An 8,655-nucleotide genomic window follows, 5' to 3' on the forward strand; every position below is an offset into this window, starting at 1 on the left:
CATTTTTTGGCACTCCAACCTCCAAACCTTGAACCCTAGGGCTCGGAGTACCTCCCAAGCTAAATATCTTAGTACTCCCTCTTAGCAAGGGAGGTACTTCCAAGACTAGGAAGTAGCTCATCATCATCATTGTTACTGCTCGTAACACTCCCCCAATTCATAGCGCCCGAAATTGTAGTAATCCTTGTAGCGTGGACTCTACCTCTCTCGGAAGTGTCACTGTCACTGGAAGCTCACTGCTTCTTCTTCTCCTGAAATGTTTTCCACTCTCTGCATGATTCCTTCTTGGCAGTTGTAGAAGCACCCTTTCTCTCCACTGACCACACGCTCTTCTTGCTCTGTAAAGTCTTCCTCTGAACCTGGAAACTCTCTCTAGAACTTGACTCCTTCTAAGCCTCTCGAACCTAGATCTTCTCTTGTACCTGTACCTGCTCCTCTACAACTTGCTTCTCTGGAACTTGTACCTAGTTCTCCTTCTTCTTCCCATGATCTATGGGCTTGTCGGTTAGCCTGTATAGACCAGGCTCTCTAACTCCAATCATGCCACTCGCAGAACTAGAACCTTTGGACTTGAATCTAGCCTTCCCATCTTGGAACAAGACCTCAAACCCCTACTCGATCATTGAGATAGATATCACACTATATTTGAGTCTTGGTACAAATAATACATCCTAAAATTGCATCACTTGTCTTGAATCCATCCTGAATGGCACGACCCTTGATCTTCTTATCTCTTTTTGACTCCTGTTGACCAACACCATGTGCAACTTTGAGTCCCACTCAGTTAGAGTCTTGAACACCTCTTGTGACTTTGTCATATGTTTCGACGCTCCACTATCCACGTACCATGCAACCTCGTCGATGGTACTTCGTGAGAAATGAGAGATCAAAACAAAGTTATCCTCCTCCAACCTCGTGGAGAAACCATCTGTCTCGACAGAAGTGGCGACCCCTGTGACCTACTTCCCTTTCTTATTCTCATCATATCCCCCCTTCTTCATTGAACATCTTGTCGAAAAATAATCCATCTCGCCACAATTGAAACACAATCTTGGTTAAATGTTGAAGAGTCGAGGAAGGAACACCATTCTTGCCATTGTTTGTTATCTAGCCCATATAGGTGGGGTAAGATATGCTTATCTTTTTGAGGACAATGTATTCACACCTATTATGGAATTTTATGCAAGCAATGGAATGTATTCACACCTATTATGGAAGTTTAAGCAAGCAGTCAAGAAAAAGAAACATAAAAATCATTTTGCAGTGGAGTGTCCCTTAATGATGTTAGGAGTATTTGTGTAGGTGGTATTTTATACATATAAGATGCATACTACTTTCCTTTTGAATGTGATCCAGGTGAGAGATCAATTGCAACTGAACTAAGGGTAATTTACCTTTTCATGCTCCTAGCCTTTTTGGAGATGGGTGTTTAGGATCTATATTTTATAGTGATTCAAAATTAGTTATTTCATGGTTGGACATATCCATGGAACATAGGACCTGGAACTTCATGTAGTGGTCACATGGGACTAAAAAAATTATACCATCTTTTTAGCATTTCTCTTGCCTATAAACAATGAGGGAGAACAATAAAGACCAAATTGGCTTGTGGTAGACCAAATAGATTTGTCTGAAATGAATCCATGACAACATGATAGATTTTTATTTAGTGATGAAGTAATCTTGCAAAGTTCTTGTAACTCTTTTATTAAATTCTCTTATATAATACCACATTAAAGTATTAAAAGTCTTGGCATTAAGCCCCAAAACCTTGATAAAAGGATGGTGGTAACATCTTGGATAAATTCTGAGTGAAAATGACTTATATAGGAGACCGAAGACCCCACAACCAACTCAACCAAGGAATCACCTTGCTAGAAATGAACTTGATAATAGAGTTACAACTGTGTGACTACATGAATAATTGACCTTGTAATTTTCAGAAGGGAAGAGATCCCAGTGAACTAGCTCAGAGAAATCAATCCAAATTGCAAGAGAGTGGTTCAATTTATAAAACCACCTACTAAAAGAATGAGGAAGGTGAAACAAATATCAAGATCCAATAAATCTATATGTATTATATTAGTGACAATAAGTAGTTAGTATCATGTGACTTAGTAAGGTAAAGGGATTTTGGGTAGTTAAACCACCATAATCAGTTCATTTCTATCATGGATCAAGAGATGATGCGAGAGGTTGAGTATACATGTCTTCTTAATATAAACCTCCCTTAGCCCAGTCACAAATGTAATGTCCATCTTCTTAATATATACCTACCCTAGACCAATCACAAATGTAATGTTTCGTAGATCAATATAGCTTATTTGTTTATTTGTTCTCTATCATTTCTTAGTGTATGCTTGTGTTTTCTATCTACTCTTGTATTCAGAGCTTTAAATTTCAACCACACCACAGAACAAGATTTCTCACACTATAATCTAGACTATAAATCCAAAATATATTTCTTGAAGCAAATTGTCTTCGACTCAACATCACCAAAATAAAATCTACAACATACAAAAACTTGAAAAGAGAAACAAACAATGAACTACAAAAGAGAAACAAACAATGAACTACGATTGTCCTCACATACATCTTGAATTTTTATCATATACCAAAAAATACTATATAATTACAAACTATCATGATACATTACAAACTATCATGATACAAATATGATGCCATAAATCATTTCCACTCCAAATTTCAATTCCTAAACTCAAATCCCACCATTTGCAATTCGAAAAATATACAACTACCCTAAACCAATCACAAAGGTAATATATTACAAATTATTTCTTAATGTGTGCTGGTCTTTCGAGCTCTAAATTTCAACCATACCCATTTTTGCTCTCAAATGTAAAATAAAAAAAGTGCATGCTATACATCATTATAGTACCAAATGTAAAATAAAAATGCATGATATACATCATTGTAGTATATAAATGAAGTATATAAAGTTCCTGCTCCTGCTATACATCTACATCTTCTTCGATATTCCTTTGATCCATCTTCTTCTTAATGGATTCATACCTCCCCTACATCTTTAGTTTTTCATGCAACTGGGGTTTACTTGCATCTTGGGCCAATGAATAAGAAACTGCGGAAGCAGCAGTGAGAATCCCTGCTCTAAGCAGCAGCAAAAATGGGCAGGATTCTGACTGCCGCTTCCGTGGTTTCTTTTTCGTAAGGTTCGAAGCCGGGCTGCTTCTGTGGTTTCTTTTTCGTAGGGTTCGAAGCCAGGATTACTTCTTCAGCGAGTTTCTTTCCCTTGGACGCCGATTTCATTTTCGAGTCGGGGTAAAGTCATCATCACACCAGACCCTCTTTGCACACAGCAGGGTAGCTATATTGATACTGCAAACCCTCGTTAGGGTAGGGTACCCTGGTTTGTGCGAATGAGGGTCTGGAACATCAATATAAAACCAGAGTAGCCATGCATGATGACTCATGTCCGTCCACACGCGCGCCATCTTTCTCAAGGATTTCTTATGCGAGTCCTTCGCAGGAGTCACCATGGGGACGGGGGTAAGGTATTCTCGCTGCTGCTTCCGCGGTTTTTTTTGTAGGGTTTGAAGGTGGGAATTTTTTTTCAGCGGGTTTTGTTTCCCTTGGACATAGATTTCTTCTTCGGCTGGGTCTGCTCTTCAGCAGCCTCATTATCTTGCACGAATTCTTCTACAGCGGCTTTTTTTTCCCTTGGAGAATGGTTTCTTCTTCTTTGGCGCGGGCTGCTCTGCATCAATTTCATCATCTTTCCCGACTTCTTCAGCGGGTTTCTTTCCCTTGGACGCCGATTTCAGCGGTTTTTTCTCTTGGAGAATGGTTTCTTCTTCTTTGGCGCAGGCTGCTCTCCATCAATTTCATCATCTTTCCCGACTTCTTCAGCGGGTTTCTTTTCCTTGGACGCTGATTTCTTCTTCTGGTCGGGCTGGCCTTCAGCAAAGTCATCATGTTTCACGACCACTTCTTCAGCGGGTTTATTTCCGTTGGACACGGACTTCTTCTTCGGCCTCTGCTGCTCTTCAACCTAGTCATCGTCTTTGGTTTTTTTTGCGGCTACGGCCTTCTTGGGCTTTGAACTTTCGTTATTTAAGTAACAAAGTTCTCTTGAGATTGTTATTAGTCTGTGTAGATATGTCTTCTATGAATGTCCAGCAGCAGGGAAATACTGTGTGGCTCTCGGGCGGCCCCTCCGTCGCCAAGTCAGGGAGGCAACAACTCCTCCTCAGTCACTGCAGTTAATAACGACAATCTCTCGGATTTTCTTGAGAACTCACTCGGCATTTCGAGTCTGCTTTTGCCCGAATCCCCTGTGAAGGCAGTGTGAGGGAGTGCGATCTTCCTATCACTGATTTATATTCGGGCGAGGGATGATTTGGTGCGCAGGGTCGTCGACTCTGCTGGGAAGTTCTGGTACCCTCAGGTGATAAGACATGGCGCTTCTTTCGATGTGGCAGAGAGGACCGACAAGGAATGCGGTGGATTGTTCGAGCCGCTGTAGAGAAATAGAGAAAAAGGGAGGGCGGTAGAGAAAGGAGTTGTCTATAATAGGCTTTTTGGAGATTTCGGTGATGGAATCCGGCGGAAGAAATTGAGGTTAAATCTTGATTTGTTGCAGTTAAAATGGTTTTTTAACTGCATATTTGGATTCAACAACCTCGAAAACCCCTGGGACTCTTTCATTGTGCAGAAACTAGCTATCAAACTTGTGATTCCAATAAATTCCTGCCGGATTTTGACCGAAAAAACCCGCCAGAAAGGCTTTCAAAAAGTAGCGTTATAGACAACTGTGTAGAGAAATAGAGAAAAAGGGAGTGATGTGTAGAGAAAAATAGGCGACCCAGATGAAGACTTTGTCAGAAATATCTGGCCCCAGGTATGTGGCAACGTCAGGTATGTTTAGTTTGGTTTTTAATGCTGTGCTTCGTTTTTTTTGTTTTTAATTTAATTTTTTTTTCTTATTATTTTATTTTAAAATTTCTGCTATTAGTAAGAATCGATTGCCAATCAAAATCAAGGAAGATTCAAGGTGGTTAAAGATAATCAGCACAAAGGTCGTTAGAGGATAATTGTACAGGAGACTTGAACTTTGTAGTTTGTAATGGAGACTTGAACTTGAATAAATAGGTTATCTGAACATTTTCCTAATGTTGGGATATCTTTATTTTACTTTATATCTAAAAACTATATTTAAAATTTAATGTAAGGTTAAACATTTTAATTCAGTTAAAAAAAATAATTAAATAAAAATATTTTTATAAAATAATAATAAAAAAATAATTTTTTTTATGGTATTAATTTAAGTATTGAGAATCTATGATATTCATGTGGAATGTAGTTTATTTAAAAAGAGAATTAGACCAGTCTAGATCTATTTTAAATTTAGATTTACCAATCTTGACATGCAAATCTTTTTTAGAATGAAAATAAATTTATTTTTTTAATAAATTTAAATTTAAAATAAATGTAGACTAATATAATCTAAATAAAATTTTCATTACATAAAAAAATCAACTACACTGTTATATATAAAACACCAATATCTATTCTGATTTGATATAGACCTGGAGATTGAGAGCATCCCGTGACCTCTTATTTCTTCCTTGACATTGAATGACGATGAGTGCAGTGTTTACATTAAATATTAACACAGTGATATGATGGAAAACTCAATATCCCTTTTGACACTTGTAAATTCTCTTTTTACTATCTCATAGTGTAACTCAATGGAAAAAACCTAATGCTTCAGAACATTAAATTGCATATTAAATTTCTTTTCACATTATGCCAGAGCATTTATGAAGTTTTATTGTATTTTCAAAGATATTTTATTTAATAATATCTCATGTTCTCATTTCTACAAACCTCGCTTCTAAATACTTTAGTGGAGTTGGCCAGAAATCTTAATTTGCATATTAAATTCCTTTTCACATTATCGCAGAGCATTTCTGAAGTTTTATCGTATTTTAAAAAATATTTGTATTTAATGATATCTCATGTTTTCATCTCATTACTAGAAACCTAACTTTAAAAATATTAGGACGGAGTTTTTCTGAAAAATTAAATTGTATATTTTTACATTATCCTAGAGCATTTCTGAAGTTTTATTGTATTTTCATAAGTATCTGTATTTAGTGATATCTTATATTTTCATTTCTAAAAGCTTTTCTTTTAAGTACATTACGCCAGAGTTGGTTTGAAATCTTAGTGTTACAATGACCATTGTATTTAGTGATATATTGTACTGAGAAAATATATATATATATTTTTGTATTTATATTTACTATTTTTTTGGTGTAAAATCTGTTCAAATTTTTAATCCAGAAACATGAAATGTAGTAGTAAATAATGAGGGCTAGCTTTTTATTTTGGGTTAATATTCATTTTTTAAAACCTTTGGTACAAAATATGTTACAACTTTTAATCCAATCCAAGGTCTACAGAACTAAGTTAATAACTAAAGACAACTATATCTCAAAATTTTCACAATTCTATCTTGTGGCTTTTATAGAGTCGTCTTTGCAGATATTAAAATATTTTGAAAATTTAAATGACAAAATGAAATAGCTTCATTTTTATTTGCTAAATTATCAAAATATTTCAAAATCCACAATCTTGTTAAACATTTTTATAACAATGAAAATATTCACTGTGAATTAAATTTTGAATTTATATTTGATATATTAAATATAGTTATTGACCCAGATTAATCTAAATCTGGGATTAATATGTCTTTGCAAATTGTAAAGCTTAAAAGTACATATCATCCTTTCAAATTGAGTTTAAAATATATATTTATGTTTTTAAATATTTAGTCGCCAAATTCTAGGCATGCCTTTACAAGTCACACACAAATGTAAAACAAACTAAATTGATTAGATGACAGGAAAGGCTCATGGCCAAATTCTGAGCCTGGCTTTAAGTCACACACTGATGCAGGTTAGTTCATACAGTGTAAGTATCTAAACACAGAGAGCATGCTTAGTTCATACAGTGTAAGAATCTAAACACACAGAGAGCATGCTGGCTTAGAGACACCAGTAAGTTTTGAATCTCAATTGAGGATAGCACAGATCCATTCTCCAATATGTTCGGGTTAACAAAAACCAGAGCATTTTGGTGACTATCTGGACACACTGTCCTGGTTATGAGCTGCAAATCCATGGTAATTTATGCTTAATTGTAATATTGATAGTGGTTCAATCCTCACCGGTTTTGAACTCTGGTATCCAGCTGTGCATTGGGAGATTATTCAAGCGCTATGGAGAAAGTTGCAGGCGAGATCCTAGATCAGTTACTAGAGGGTTGGTGACTGGGACCGATCATGTTTCATGGCAGATATTGTTAGCGAATAAAGCATCTGTGATATGTTCATCGAATCAGAAAGGGCCTGCAAAATTTAAATCAGCCCGTCTGAAGCATTCATATCTATTTATTCTAACCTTACAATCCCAAAACACCTCTGATAGCTTCGAGGTGTACGTGGATCAGAGTTGGGTTCGGGTCTCCCCACGGGCTGGCACTCTCTTGGTCACCCTCGGCGACATAACGAAGCGAATCAATAGTCCTTGAAAAAAATTCAATACTGTTGGGTTTGGATTACCATGTTATGAAATTGGAAAAAAATAGATATAGTAGCCACTGATTTTTTTTGTTTGTTATACTTGCAGTTTTGGAGTGATGGAGAGTACGAGAGTAGGGTAGGGAGGCCGACTGTGAGAAGTGACCAGGCTAGCACTTCCATGGCCCTAATCTACTCACCATCCACAGAGAGTATCATCTACCCAATGCCAGATTGAATTCTGATAAGAGGCCTCGCTATAGCACTTTCTCCTTCAAGGAATATGCGGCTCTCGTGCAAAAGCAAAGGCTTTTGTTTAATGATCCAGTGGAACGATACAGGATTTTATAATCAAGTCAGTGCCAAAAATTTGGATCAATTTGAATTCAGTGTGATTCGTTATCTTCGTTTTCGGAGTGTTTCTTAATTCAAATCTCGTAAACCACATTCCAATGTTTAAAGAAATTGCTTATCGTTGATTTAATCATGTTTGGTCTTCTTGAATAATTTCTGAGATATTAAAATCTCATTCTCCACTATTTCCTCATCGCGAATACAATGATATCTCACACCAGATTAGAAGTGTGCGCAATAACGAAACAATTTGGACATGGTATTAAAGTTAAGGCTTTATTCAAAACAACGACAATAGTTCATTGGATTCATGTTAAAGAAAACAATTTGACATGAGCAAGTAAAAATATTATTATAGTTTATGAAATAAGTATAAATTTATGTTTGTATTTCATTAGTAATTAAGTTGGTTAGGTTTATAGTATATGATCAAATCAGTAATTAAGATTTTCAAAATATATGATCAGATTAGTAATTAAGATTTTCAAAATATTTGATCAGATTAGTAATTAAGATTTTCAAAATATAGAATAATTTGTATTTATAGAAATGGAAAGCTTTTAAAATTATATGAAATTATTCATAATAATATTGTTTTGTAAACCTTAAAAGTTAGTTCACCTTACCGAAGGTTAGGCCTGATTGGGATATCATAGGGTCAATTCCCCTCTATGCTTGGTGGGTTAGACCCTACTAGCTTGGTGGGTTAGACCCTACTAGTTTGACTGATGAGATTT

General features: G+C 36.0%; 1 pseudogene across 1 annotated transcript; it reads left to right on the forward strand.

Annotated features, from left to right (window-relative positions):
- The first annotated feature begins 3,033 nt into the window (after positions 1–3,033).
- LOC149193145 (uncharacterized) lies at positions 3,034–4,509 on the forward strand (annotated as a pseudogene). Its single transcript, XR_016254412.1, has 2 exons — positions 3,034–3,533; positions 3,622–4,509. The product of XR_016254412.1 is annotated as an uncharacterized LOC149193145 (transcript).
- Positions 4,510–8,655: the final 4,146 nt, after the last annotated feature.

The sequence above is a fragment of the Pinus tabuliformis genome, chromosome 2_2, assembly GCF_031772625.1.
Source record: "Pinus tabuliformis cultivar Carrire ecotype Pingquan chromosome 2_2, CPIR1, whole genome shotgun sequence".
NCBI lineage: Eukaryota > Viridiplantae > Streptophyta > Pinopsida > Pinales > Pinaceae > Pinus > Pinus tabuliformis.